The sequence below is a fragment of the Puma concolor genome, chromosome C1 (assembly GCF_028749965.1).
Source record: "Puma concolor isolate L17-30 chromosome C1, mPumCon1.1.hap2, whole genome shotgun sequence".
NCBI lineage: Eukaryota > Metazoa > Chordata > Mammalia > Carnivora > Felidae > Puma > Puma concolor.
The window spans coordinates 183,383,241-183,398,420 of record NC_141674.1 but is presented as its reverse complement, the minus strand read 5'-3'; the positions used below and the strand labels follow the sequence as shown (position 1 = coordinate 183,398,420).

Genomic DNA, 15,180 nt, shown 5'->3' with positions numbered 1-15,180 from the left:
TCTCGGGATTCCACACGGGCAGAGCGAGCAGTAGGAAATTCGAGTCTACGCAAACTGCGGAGCCCCGTGGCTCCGCGGTAGTTTTGTTCCAAGAAAGGACGCTGCGGGGGAGTTGGGGCGGCTTCTAACGCATGCGTGGAGCGCCCTTTACCACTCGCTTTTTATCCCGGTTTTGCATGTCGGTTGCTGCAGCCCTGGGGAGGCGGATGAGTAATGGAAACTGTAAGCGCAAACGCTTTAGCCAAAAGGTTTCAGATCGATAAATTAAGATGTTTATCTGTACGTGAGTTAAACATCTACACTAACTTAACTCCTCCCCTTTGTTAAAATAAACTTTCGGTCTCTTAGGGCAAAAGGGACCTCGTATTTAGCGCTAAGCGCAAGACCTTTTGCATAGTTCACTCTCCACCCCACAATTTATTCTCAAGCGCACTTCCTGCAGGCCTTTCAAACCTCAAAGAAAAAGTTGAGTTCAGAGAGCATGTCCAACACTTACAGTAATTATTGAGACTTTGGCAACTTTCCAAGCTTTTCCACCACTTCCTACTACCTAATTCACTGATTATTTCTTAACACCCAACGGCAAAAACTCCTGATCCAGCCAAGCAATTCCACGGACTCCTGCCTACCTCGTGCTCATTCTTGCTCCCATTCCTTTGCTCACAGCATACCTGCCACCTGAATTGTCTCCTCCCCTTTTCTTAAGCAATTCATAACCCATATTTTCCTGAAAGGTGGCTCTGGACACCTTCTCTTTGCTTTATTACTCTGCTTCCTACAGTTACTTAATCTTCATGGTGAGGCTTATCTGTATTCCGTCTGGTGTGCCTGTTTCTGCATCCAGTCAGATCTGTTTAATAGGATGAGTTCTGGGGGTGCTTTGTTGATGTCTAGCAGAGTGCATAAAACCGTGATCAATAGTAATAGCAAGTCTTACGATGGATCAGTTACTAAGTGCTTTACATATATATTTCATGCTCATAACATAGGGAGGTAGATATTATCCCACCCCAGGAAACTGAGGCACAGGAAGCTAAGTGACTTGCTTAAGATCACAGGAGAATTGGAATTGAAACCCAGTTAGTATGGCTACATGTCTTGCTATTCTGCATATTTACCTCTGTGAAGCAAGGTTTTGTTTTTGTTTTGTATCTCTGCAAAGAAGATCTTTTGGGTGCTTAATAAACACCTACTGACTGCCAAGGTACTAAGTTTCTTATATCCCTTTTTTCTTGTCTGGGGAAAGCCAATCCATTGAACCCACTAGTGCCAGTTTCACAGACAGGAGAAGTCCTGAGATGTAGGGAAGAGATTAAGTCTGAGTCCTTGCTTCAAGTCTTACCATAGTCACTAGCTGGGAGAAAATGACCATTTTCCTCAGATTCATGGTTAAGAAAATTGGTCTAAATTTAGTCTGAAGTCCTTAGATCTCATATAATCAGAAGTAAAGTCCTTAGATTTCATAAAACCAGTATAGTACATCTTTTAGGTCGAGAACACTAAAAGCTTCCCAATTACCCTTATGTTTTAAGACTCATAATTATTTTATTGACCACATTACTATGAGCACTTTTACAATATATGTAATGTCTTTCTTCTAAATATCAATAAAATACAGTACTTACATTCCTTATATTTTAGGGTACCCACGCTGCTTTCTAGTTATATAAGGCTACTGTTCAGCTGGTTCACACAAGTGCAGCTGAACTGATTCATCATGTATTCAGATACCTCCATACAAGTTGTTCAACAGCCACAGCTCTGAGTCCAGTTCCCCCATGGCCTGTACCTGTACCAGCCCTTTCTCCCAGGACTCTCCAGACCTCCCACATTTCAGGAAGGAAAGGGTTAAGACCTGGCTAAGCAGGAAACCTACAGGACAGCCTGTTAGCAAAGACTTCCATTCTAATTGGTTCGGTGACTAATTGTTACAAATTATAAATATACCTGCATAAAACTGTAGGATAAACCTACTTGAAAATAGACCATGGCTACTCCCACTTCTATACACTTACCCAAACATTCATATATGACCAAGTATACCCACTCTGAGTAGGGCAGGGCTTAGAGTAAAATTACTACCTTCAGTAAATGAGCTGCAAACTAGTATATTACTTTTCCTACTGGGAAAAGGAATCTCAGCAAATGAGTTGAAGGCCTACTCCAAAATCACCCGCTGAGTTAAACAATGGAGAGTGCTACAAAAATATCACTATAATGTAGGTTTTATTTCTGTCCATTTTATATACAAGGAATGTGTCAGGGTAAGAGATTCCTAATATTTTAGAATCAGAACTTTCTAAAAAGGTTACTTTTTTCTATCTACCTCATTTGATTCATTAAGAAGCTCACCTGAACTATAAAAACCGTGTAGATGATTTGCAAAAGCCTGGGGAGGAAGAGAGAGTACCGAATTACGAATTACGTGTAAATGGTTTACCTCTCATTTGTTTTGCTTATTCACACTGCTGCAAGCACAATTTCATTTCATCTAAAATTTTAAGCATGACCAACCTACCTTTGTGAGGCATGATATAATAAATCCGATGGCACTTTTTGCCCCTCAGAGGATTAGAAAAGAACCAGCTAGCTATAAGGCGCCTGGGTGGCTCCATCAATTAAGCTTCTGACTCCTGACTTGGGCTCGGCTCATGATCTCATGGTTTGTAGTTTGATCCCCGCATCGGGCTCAACCTGGCAGCTTGGAGCCTACTTGCGATCTCTCTCTCTCTCTCTCTCTCTCTCTCTCTCTCTCTCTCTCTCTCTCTCTGCCTCTCCCTGACTAGTCCTGTCTCTCAAAATAAGTGAAAAAAGAAAAAAGAAAGAGCTGCAATAAAGAGAGAAAATAAGAACCACACATCATACCTCCATCTTTAGTTGTGACTAAAGGAAGTTTGTGACATAAACTTGGTTTCCCTCTAGTAAAGGGGAAAACAGTGACTATCAACAACAAAGTTAAGAACTTGTAATTAAATGTGTAAAGAACATAACCAGTTCTAAGACATCAGACCTTTCAAACAATTGTTCTCTCCATGAATTTAGTAATAACCAAAGATAAAGAAAACTACTTATATTCATGTTCAGTTTAAACTCTCAATTTTTACATGTCCAAACAAGTTTGGTTCAGACAGGGTTATGCCTTGAGGAAAGAGAACCTGGAAGACTAAATTATACAGATGTACAGCCCTCGGGTAGGCGGTACAAAGTACCAGAAACAAGTGTTCACGAATGAAAAAGAAGTAATCAGGACTATGTTCTAAACCTAGGCCTCAAAATTAACAACTGTCTACTCACGTTTGGAGACTATGTTTTTCAGCTTGGAGATAGAGGCCCCTGCTCCAGATCCGAAGCCAGAGAAATGTAAAGGGCACGCCCCTTTTTGTTCCTTAAGACCTAAGGCACTCTGTGACATCTAACATGTCAAACCCAGGGTCAGGATGGGAAGTGGAATCTGTGGGGCAGTCTTTTCCTGATCCCCTGAGAAATTATGTCTCTGACATCTCATCTAAAGACTCGCATTCCTGGGGCACCTGGGTGGCTCAGTCTGTTAAGCAACCAACTCTTGATACTGGCTCAGGTCATGATCTCACGGTTCGTAGGTTCGAGGCCTGCACCAGGCTCTGCGCTGACAGTGCAGAGCCTGCTTAGGATTCTCTCTCCCTTTCACTCTGCCCCTCCCTCTCTCTCCCTCCCTCTCTCTCTCCCTCTCTCTCTCTCTCTCTCTCTCTCTCTCTCTCCCTCTCTCTCTCTCAAAAATAAATAAACATTAAAAAAAAAAGACTCTCCACTCCCAAAATTAAGATAGACTGTGAGAATCTGCAGGGAAGTGCTCATTATAGGAGCATAGCTATCCTTGTAGCCATTTCTAATGAGCAACACTCATGTAACTGACACGACCATCCTCTTCCACAGAGCCCATCACTTTGAGGAGGGTACACAAAGGGAAAAAGGAACCAATCCCACCCTGATGAGCAAGATTTGACTGATGTCCCTGTCAGGTGAGACCATTTTAAGTTGGTAGGCTTATCCAATAAAATGAGTTTCAGGTGACCTGCACAAACGAAACTAGATTGGAGAAATGAAACAGTTGAAACAACACCCCTCCCCCAGTAGAAAAGTCAGTTTTTATATCATTTCCCTAGAGGATGCTATCATTAGCCGAGTTAGATCCTTCAGTTTCAGTTCATTGCAATACAAACAAAAGGCCTTTAGTATTAGACAGGAAGAAAGACAATAAGGAAGAGGCTTAAAGCTTCTGATTTGCCATGGCAAGTGCTTTCGAAAATAGGAATGAGACCTAGCCTAGGAGAAATAGGAAGAACCACTAGGAAGAATGAAAGAAAGGAAGAAGATCGCAGCTGGAACCAGGGTACCAGGCACATCACACATTTGCGCACATGGTACCAGGAAGACTTCTTGTCCCAGACCTAGTCTATTGTGCTCACCGATCCCTGGGATTCCACATTTAGAACTTTATTCCTGGGTCTTGAAACCAAAGGGACTTTGACCCTGAAGGAAGTTACCGCTATTTTATTGTTTATACTGCCGTGAGGGTGTATTTTTTTCCTATCTTCTCTGAAGAGGAAGTTTTAAGAGAGAGGAAACATGATCATCTGGTTTCCCAAGGGTAATGTGGTACAAAAGGACAAAAGGAAAACTAGACAAATTCCCGTCTTCTTAATCTTGCTCCTAGCCAGTCTTGTTCACTCAGAAAATCCTAAAATGAAGGAAAACAGTAGGTTTGGTAAGTTTGTACCAAGCTTGGGGGCCTAGATGCCAAGAGGCAGCCGTTTTGGATCCTTTAGAACTCTGAAAGCACAGCAAAAAATCAACTTTCCAAATCTTCACTCCCAGTCCAAAGGAATAAAAAGAGCAACATAAATAATCCACATGAATATTGCAAATTTGAAGAGGATTTGGCGATGGTTACGCTTTAAGGAAAATTATCAACATGGAACTGAATTAGCAGTAAGTTACCATGCAAATATTTTTTAAAGCAGGTTCATTTGTTTAACTGGTTAAACTTAATAAACTCATTTTTAAAGTTCATTTAAAATGTCATCACAAGAGAGCATATTTCAAATCTTGCCTAGAGATTCCAAGACAATTAATAATGAGACCCATTTCACACCTGACATTTATGAAACCAATCAAATACATCTTTTAAAATCAAGATAATTTGGTTTAGCTTAACAAATATTGCTTATCTTCATTTATTAAGTTTGACAGCAGGAATACAACTAAATTCTAAACATTAGGGAAGACAATAAATGAATTGTCAAAACAAGAGTAGCTTGTAGGGATTTCCAGATTTTCCCTGCACTATTTCTAAGTACAGCTCAAATTACGTTTTTACTAGAATAAGTCACTTTTGCATTTTTCACAGAATCCCGTACACCACCTCTTGTTACCATTTGACATCTGTAGGGCAGTTCTAGATATTCCCTACTGTTTTTTGAGGAATGATTCTGGCAGTGCCCAATAATTAAGAACCCACTATGCTTGGCTTGCTTCCTTATAGATGATCTCACCTACAGCTTCCAAGGATTTCCTCACACTCAGGTTTCATTCCAATTACAGTGACAGTTGCTTTCTCTAGGGAATTAGTTTTCAGTGTCTTTCTTCCCACCCTAAATACATGAAGAGGTATAATTTAAAATGTGTTGATTAATTAAATATGATAACTTCTTTTAACCCTGTATAGCCCTGCAAGGTAAATATGATTATGCCCATTTCACAGATGAAGAAATCAAGGTGGTTACAGAGCATGTGGCAGACCCAGGACTCCAGTGCAAACAGTGTGGCTCCGGAGGCTATGCTCTTAGCCCTTACATTACCTTGCCTCTTATTTTTGTGAGGTTATCTATATTAGTTTCTCTGCAAAAGTTGGTAATTTAAAAAAAAAATCTGTAGAACCTTAAACTGGTGGCTTTTCAGTCTATAAATGTGGCAGGTCAATGGAAATTTTAAATGGAATAAAGCATAGAATAAAAACGTTTCAAGATACTTATAATGTGAACATTTGTTCTTTTCTGCTTTATCTTTCAGCTTGACTAGCTTGAATCAATTCCAAGGGAGATGTTTATTCCACAGTCTCTTAAATTAGAAAGTTAATTAGCCAATCTGGTTATACATTTAGTTGAAAAGCTTTCCCCTCTTTATGGTGATTTGATGTAGTTGTTCAAGTATTTATTTATACCAGTACAGTTATATTAAAAATTAAGCAGAATCAAGTGTATGTTAACAATTTTGATTAGTCATGGAAAAGTGAGCTATGAACTTGCTCATCAATGAAGAATTGGTCAGGTGCAGGCAAACATATCCCAGCAGATTTAAAGTGAAATTCACTTAGGGGATTAAACACTCACTCCAGTCCTTAGATGAATCTCTATCCTCTGCAAGTCTCCCTTGGAGACTTGGAAAAAAGAGGTAAGTGTTAATTAAGGGTTGGAAATATCTTCAAGCAAAAGTCTGTGCTCCTTTTATGTTGCAAGCCACTCTGTCAAGTAGCTGGGAAATGAGGGCAAACAAAATAGAATTCTTGCCCTTCAGAAGCTTACAATCCAGTCAAGGAGATAACGAAGGAGGCAATTTCAGTACAGTATGGAAAGTGCTCTATTGGAGATAGGTATGGGTTGCCGTGGCAACAAAAGCAAAAATGCCTTCAGAAAGGAAGTGACATCCAAGGTCTGACCTAAGGATTAGTAGGAAACAGCCAAGTAATGAAACAGAGGACAGAGAAATGCAAGCAGAAGAATGAAATGAGTAATAGTGTGGTTCTCAACCGGGGAACTGAAACCCGTGGTGTTGATGTGTGTTTTTGACATGGGGTGTTGGAAGAGATGAGACAGGGCCAGTAAGCAGGGTTTTTGTGTACCATACAGAAGAGTCTGAATGCTACCCCGAAGGCATTAAGAGCTGCTGAAGAATTTTAAACCAGCAAGTGCCACGATCACAGGTAAGAAGGAAGTAGCAAGTATGATTCGTTTGATAGGCAGAATATGCCTCCCCCCACCCCTGCAAATGATATCCATGTTCTAATCTCTGCAACCTGTGAATATGTTAGTTTTCATAGCAAAGTAAAGTAGAGATTGGGGATAGAATTAGGTTGCTAATTAGCTGACCTTGAGATGGGGAGATGATCACAAATTAGCCAGGCAGGCTCAATTTAATCACACAAGTACATGGAGACAGGTAAGTCAGAGGGCCATGTGACTGTGCAAGCATGGTCAGAGTGATGCAATGTTGCTAGAGAAAGAAAGTCACAAGCTGAGGATTATGGGTGGCCTCTAGAAGCTGGAAAAGGCAGGGAAATGGGTCTCTCCAGAAGGAATGTGGCCCAGCGAGACCCATGTCAGACCTCTGACCTACAAACTGTAAAACAATAAATTTGTATTGTCCTAAGCCGCCAAGTTGGAAGTAACATGTCACAGCAGAAATAGAAAACTAATGTATTAGGAAGCTGTTATAGCAATAATCCATGTGTGAAGTAATCATGGATAAAGAAATCTTGCTGATTTGATAAGCATCGAAGAGATAGAATCAAACTGGAACCCCAACTCCATTAACTTGCTAGCTGTGGCCGTGAAAGGCCCTTCTTAAACCTGATCATTCAGCTTCATTTTCAATACCTAAAAATTGAGCAGTATTTTGCAGGGTTTTGTTTGTTTTACTATTTTTTAAAGTAATACATTAACATTAGCTTTAAATTTCAAATAGGAAGAAATACATGCTACAATATGAATGAATCATGAAAACATTATGCTATGTGAAGTAGGTCAGACACAAAACCAAATATTTTATGATTCCACTGATATGAGACGCCTAGAACAGACGCAATTCATAGACACAGAAAGTACTAGAACAGAGGTCACCACGTACTGGGGTGGGGGGATGGGGTGAGGAAGAGAAGAGGGAGTTCATGTTTAATGGTTACAGTGTCTACCTGGGATGATGAAACAATTTTGGAAACGGATTGTGATGCTGGCTGCACAACACTGTGAATGTCCTTGACGCGATGTACTTAAGAATGGTTAAAATGGCAAATTCTATGTATATTTTACCACAACAAAAACAAATATAATGATTAAATCCATGCCATTTTATTTTACCTTAGATGCTAAGAAAACCTAATTTCTAGATGCAAGAAAAGAGTGGAATTGTTTAATGGATTCAGCTTCATGTACTCTTTGAGTATTAGAATGGCTCAAATGATACATTTTGTTACCTATATTTAACCACAATTAAAAAAAAATTAATGTAGGGGCGCCTGGGTGGCTCAGTCAGTTAAGCGTCCGACTTCGGCTCAGGGCACGATCTCACAGTCTGTGGGTTCGAGCGCCGCATCAGGCTTTGTGCTGACAGCTCGGAGCCTGGAGCCTGCTTCGGATTCTGTGTCTCCCTCTCTCTGCCCCTCCCCTGCTCACCCTCTGTCTCTCTCTGTCTCAAAATAAATAAAAAGCATTTTATTTAAAAAATTTTTTTTAACGTTTATTTATTTTTTGGGGGACAGAGAGAGACAGAGCATGAACGGCGGAGGGGCAGAGAGAGAGGGAGACACAGAATCGGAAACAGTCTCCAGGCTCTGAGCCATCAGCCCAGAGCCCGACGCGGGGCTCGAACTCACGGACCGCGAGATCGTGACCTGGCTGAAGTCGGACGCTTAACCGACTGTGCCACCCAGGCGCCCCAATAAAAAGCATTTTAAAAAATTAAAAAAAAAATTAATGTAGAATACAAACAGCAGTGTATTCTACCTCCCAGGAAAAAACCCTCCATTATCTGAGTTTTTTTCTAGGGATTTACCTCCATATTTTACAATAATATGCTTATCCTGCCATTTCATCAATTTGAGGCATCTGCTATTGACTTTCAATAAGGAAGTATTTAACTCTCTTAAATATGCACACTCATAATCTGGGAGATCAGAGTCTGCTCCTTACATAGATTTTCAAACACCCTCTGGTTTCCAGGCTTACCATTCACTTCCTTTTTCATAAGGGCCCAGTGCTTGCAATTCAAGTGTTTCTGGCATGCTAGAGCCAACAGGCATCCTTCGTCCTACCATTCCCATCCCCAAGGGCTAAATTGTCTAAGGAAATAGTTCACTATTTCCTTTCTACCTTTCAAACTGTTTATTACTCTTGCCCATTTCCTTCTCTGTCTTTACAGCTGTATCTTTGTTATTTCTTTTTGTGTGTGTGACTTTTAGTTGAGGAGGAAAAGATAATGTTATGTTCCATCTGCCATATTCAACCCAAAGTGCTCCGGAGTTGCTTTTTAAGATTAAATGAACTAACACAGGTAACGAGATAATATACGCAAAATGCTTTGCAATGTCCTTGACATCTAATAAGGTATAACCGAAGCAACAGTATGGTCCCTATCACCATTATCATCAATTACCTAACAAAAGGTTGTTAGGATGGACGACAGTAGAATGTCAAAAAATACTGCTTACAACAGAGTATCACTGTTGGTTGTCCAGCATTAATGGCATCTGATTGGAAATTTGTTTTTCTTAAAAAAAAAAAAAGTAATTTTCACAATGTGTTTATAAAGTAGAATGTTCTACAGCTAAAAAGGATAATCTGGATTACTTGAAACTCTGTCATCCTTTAGATTTCACGTTCTCAAAGAAAGCTTCTCTATCTCAAGAACCCTCTTCCCTGTACTAACTTACCATGATTCTCTCATTACATACTATTCCTTTCCTTAATAGTTCTAATCAATTTTAAAATGACTCTCTCCCTTCTCCCCATTGCTCCCCCCTTTCTCTGTGTGTCTTTAACTGTGTTTTGTCCCTAACCAGACTTAAGACAAAGGGCCATGGGAGTTGTCATTAACAAAAAAGTCCACTCAAGTCCCAACATAGTGCCTTGAATGACTCTGTTCTGAATGAGCGGACTGCCAGGTGTAGCATAATAGAGGACACATAATGAGATGCTATGTTTGGAGAAAGAAACACATTGAAGTAGTTTGTAAACTACATTAATAGTGGTGGCATTTGGGGAAGGTTATCAGCATTTTTTAATTCCTCTATCCTAATACTGTTACTACCACTACTAATGAACAGCTATTGAATATTTACTGGGTGCCAGAACTTACCTAAGTGTTTTACATACATTTTCTAATTTAATCCTCAAAACAACCTATGTACTCTCATTATACCCATTTTACTGATAAGAAAATAGCTGCAGAGAAGGTCTATAACTTGCCCAGCTGGGGACTTGCTAAAGTTCAAACCCACAGTCCAAGCTGAAAGCCCCTTGATCTTAAACCACTAAACTATCACACTATCGCGTGTGTGTGTGTGTGTGTGTGTGTGTGTGTGTGTGCTGCATGTGTGAAACAGAAAGAGAGAGAAGAAAATGTACTTGCTAAAGTCTCACATCCTGTGGTAATAAACTAAGGGCCAAATTGTTTTTGCCAACAAAAATATTTTTCTGATGCTGTAAAGATAGCAGTAGCTGAATTACTAGAATGGCACTGCCAGTCTTATTCAAGTCCAAGACCAAATCCCATCCATTCACACTTCCCTAGCTCTCTCAAGGCCCAAGTAAACGGAGGCTTCTACATTGGGCATACTAAAGCCACGTGTTCTCCAGTTCTAACTTGTGTGGGAGCTATGTCCTGAGAGACCCAGAATATGAGTTCTAAAGAAAGCCTTCTATCCTCTAAGGGTGGAGAGTCCACAACATTATAAATATGTTTATGATGAATTGTGTGTATCCCTGTGTGACTATTACTCTTTACTTGAACTCTCTAGAATTTGCACGAAATAGAGTGGCTGCTTTTGAGTATGGTTCTAATATGAGCCTCTTCCTATTTTTCAGTTCTTTAGACTTTTATGTTAGGATACCTGATTTATTAGCAATGTTGCAAATGTAAATGGAATGTATGCTCACCCTTTCAGTTGATACTGATTGCAAAATAACCAAACTCTTCAGCAGAGATACTTTGTTTTCTTTCAAAAAACTTTTATTATAGGGGAATCACACTTGGAAGATATTTGCACCTTTGGTATATCATCAAAGAGAAATGTTATGAATTATCTGTATCATCTTTTATGTTCTAATTTTGCTTTTACAGCTATATAGTTTAAAAAGGGGGAGTAGGAAATGGAAATCAGGTACCAAGAGAACCATGTAAATTTCCAACTTATTTTGCTCTGTTAAAGCCCTGAGGAGTTTGTTCAATTTAGTTCAGAGACTAAATTGTAGAGATTGGCTCCTATTAATTAAGTACTAGATCCAATATGTAATTATGTCCATTAGGACTTTGACCAAAGCTTGAAAGTCAAGGTCAGAAAGCCTAAAAGGAAATCTGTGTGTGTGACATTAAAGTGGGTCAGAGGGCTCCAGTGCCCGTCTCAGGCCAGGTGTTATCTCTGCTACTGAAATGAAGATCAAGTTGGAAACTATAATGATCACTTAGAAAATAATCTCTTTTCAATTATGTTCCTAATTAGTATCTACCAACGAATGTGTTTTGAAATGTGTTTGAAGCATTTCAAGTCTTCTTGTCTAGAATTCATAGCTAAATAAACATTAAAAATACAGTATTTCAATATGGAAGCCTGTTTCTTTCCTAATTTGAAGAATCCAGTTATAAAAACAAGTATGAGATAATCAGGAGATTTTTAATAGTAAGGAATTATTTTTTAATGCATGATAATAGTATTGTGCTTAAAAGAAGAGTCTGTATCTTTTATTTATTTTTAAAAAAATTTTTTAACGTTTTTTTATTTTGAGAGAGAGAGAGAGAGAGTGTGTGTGTGTGTGTGTGTGTGTGTGTGTGTGTGTGTGAACAGGGGAAGGGCAGAGAGAGAGAGAGAGGGAGAATCCCCAGCTACAGGGACAGCTCAGAACCTACTATGGGGCTCAAACTCAAAAAACCATGAGATCACGACCTGAGCCGAAATCAAGAGTTGGATGCTTAACCAACTAAGCCACCCAGGCACCCCAAGAGATATATAGACTGACATATTTATGGATGCAATAAGATGTCTAAGATTTGCTTTAAAATAATCCAGTGGGAGTATATAGGTGATTCAAGACTACTCATATATGAATTGCTAAAGTGGATGATGGTTATATGGGTGCTCATTTTACTATTTCTCCGCTTTTGTGTTTTAAAAACTCCACAATAACAGTAAAAAATAAAACATAATAAAAGCAAATTAAGCAAATAATACTTACCTTGTCTCTGTAATGTTCAAGGAATTAGACCAAATTATAGCACATACATGATTTTATAATTCTGGAGTTTTTATTTTTATTTTTTTTTTTCAACGTTTATTTATTTATTTTTGGGACAGAGAGAGACAGAGCATGAACGGGGGAGGGGCAGAGAGAGAGAGGGAGACACAGAATCGGAAACAGGCTCCAGGCTCTGAGCCATCAGCCCAGAGCCCGACGCGGGGCTCGAACTCACGGACCGCGAGATCGTGACCTGGCTGAAGTCGGACGCTCAACCGACTGCGCCACCCAGGCGCCCCTAATTCTAGAGTTTTTAAACGTAATTTTGCAAATGATTCAGAAGTAGTCACTTTTTTCTGTTTTTGTATAACAACTTCAAATGTAGAATAACAGTGTTGTAGCTGGAGCCATTCCGAGATAACCAAAATATTTCAGTAGTGACATCAGCCAAGATGATGCTGTCATACCCCTGCCTGGCACTTTTTTGAAGCAGTTAGACTGGTCATGTGTACCATGAAAGTGATAAAAATGTATCTTTTAAATTATTGGGCTTCATTCCAAAATAGACCCACCCTGTTTTGTAGAAATAAACAAACACAAAATCACTAATCTGCATCTAACCCAATTGAACTTTCAGCTATGTTTAGAAATGAAGCTCTGACACTCCTATTTATACTTCATTTGGTTTGAATTTTATACTCTGTAGCTCTGCACATTCATACTGGAAGCAAAGCACGTTTTAAATATTTACTGCATTTGTGCACCATTTAAACCGATATTCAACATTATTAAAAAATAAGTTTGGTGACTGGTAATCAGTCCGTTCTAAATTAACCCCGTACTGGGAACCGTGTGGAGGAGGAGGCCGGCGGCAACCGCTAACACAAAATGACTGCAACAGTGAAGTTCTGAGAGGCTCTTGTTTATCAGAGATAGATGAACTGCCTTGTGGACTAACCACGGTTAAGTGATTCTAGAATCTCACCAGTTTGGGGCTGGGGAGGCAGGCTCTGCCAAAGATGCATGACTGGCTGGTCGAGGACAGGTAGGAAGGAAACTGAGAAATTCAGGTTCGGGCTTCTGCTTTCTTTTCTTTTCTTGTTTCCCGCATCCAGTCCTAACCTGTCATAGGTTGGCACTTCTTTCAAACTGTCAGTAATTGGCTACAGTTATTCTGCAAAATGGTTTATTCATTCCAATAGTTAGTAGAAGAGGTGACAGTATGACTGAATATCATTTGACTGATTGATATGTATGATTATATATATCAATATTTGAATGTATAATCACAGTATTATTTAATAACTACATTCTATGAAGCATCGACAGAAATCCCATGGCTTTACAGTATGAATCAACCCACACAATAGAAATGCCAACAAGGATGGACAGAGTCAGAAGAAAGGCATGTATCTCTTACTGTGTCTTAAGCTAACATCCATTTATGCACACTGCTTTTGTTTTCCTCCCTTTTACAGGTAAGGTTTTCAAAAAGACTCCTTTCATACATTGACTCAACCCACTTTATCTGCTCATCTATTGAAATTGGGCTTCCATTCCTATCAGGTCATCCAAGTGGTCACCAATGACCTTAGGTACTAAACTCAGTGCTCACTTCCAACTGGTATGCTATTTGATTTCTCTGCTCCTTTTGAGGTGATTAACCACTTCCTCCTTCAAATACTCAGGGAATTTGATGGGTTCGGTGGTAGGTTGAGAAGATATGCCCAGGACACACAGCTTAAGAAATAGCTAAAGGGTGGTTCCTTTTTCCCAGGCTGACTGACCCACCAAGTAAAGTGGTGCCTACTGTCCCACCTGGAACTTCATTCCCCTCCGGGTAAGAACCTGGTTCCCTCTCCATTTTAATAGCAAATAGCATTCTTCTGATTCTTCATTAACCTCTCTAGTGGTTCCTATCTTCTTCAAGGGCTTTGTCCTCTAAACTTCCATAAATGTAGGCAGTTTCTTCTGGGTCCTCTTATTTATCACTCTACACCAGTGTTTGTAAAGAGTGTTTTAAGTATCACTTGCATCAGCATGAGAGACTCTAGTGGTTCTTACTGAAGATGCAATTTCCGACGTCACCCTAGTGTGACGTAACCCAGCATCTCGGGGATGGAGACCAAAATATGCATTTTAAATTATCTCCCAGTTAATTCTTAGAAAAAAATCAGGAATTAGAATTCCAGTTTTACACACTCACTTTGGGTGATACTACCTAACCCCATGGCTTCAGTTACTATTTATATGTTGGTGACATCTATCTCCATTTTCAGATGCCAACATTCCATGTGATGTCTCACAGGCAACTCTCAGAATTAGAGATGCCCCAGACTGAACACTGTCTCCCAATCCTGCCATCCTTCCCCTTGTTTCCCCTAGTTCTCAAAATGGTTGTACCATCCTCCCAAGGTGGGGCGGGGGGGCAGGGAACAAAAGTGAGGTAGCTGCTCCTGTCTCCTCTCCATTCACTCTCCCATTATGACTCTTGACTCCTACTTCTTACCACACTCAAGTCACTCCCTAGGTAAGATGTTATCATATATTGCCTAAAACTCATATATTGGCTTCTGGTCAAGCCCACCTCCAATCCATTCCCCACAAGGGAAGTAGCAGTCATCACTAATTTGATCCGATTACTCCCGCTCATAAACTTTCCAAACTTCCCATCACCCTTGGGTGAAATAATTTCACTGACAAACCATATCCTACTTAATCTGCCCCCATATTATCTCTGCAGATTTATCTCTCATCACTTCACTCTACAGCTATACTGTCCAATAGAGTGGCCGCTAGTCACAAGTGGCTATTGAGTACTTGAAATGTGGCCAGTCCAATTTAAGACATGCTCTGAGTGTAATTCACACATTAGCTTTCTCAAATGTTGGTAAAAATAAATGTAAGAATGTCTCATTAATAACCTTTCATATTGGGGTGCCCGAGTGGCTCAGGCGGTTAAGCTTGGAATGATTTCAGC

At 39.8% G+C, this 15,180-nt stretch overlaps 1 protein-coding gene across 3 annotated transcripts in view; it reads right to left on the bottom strand.

The window, feature by feature from the left end:
- The window catches only part of SLC39A10 (solute carrier family 39 member 10), a 147,683-nt gene that overhangs the window by 68,813 nt on the left and 63,690 nt on the right, over positions 1 to 15,180 (bottom strand). The gene's annotated exons all lie outside the window — the stretch shown is intronic.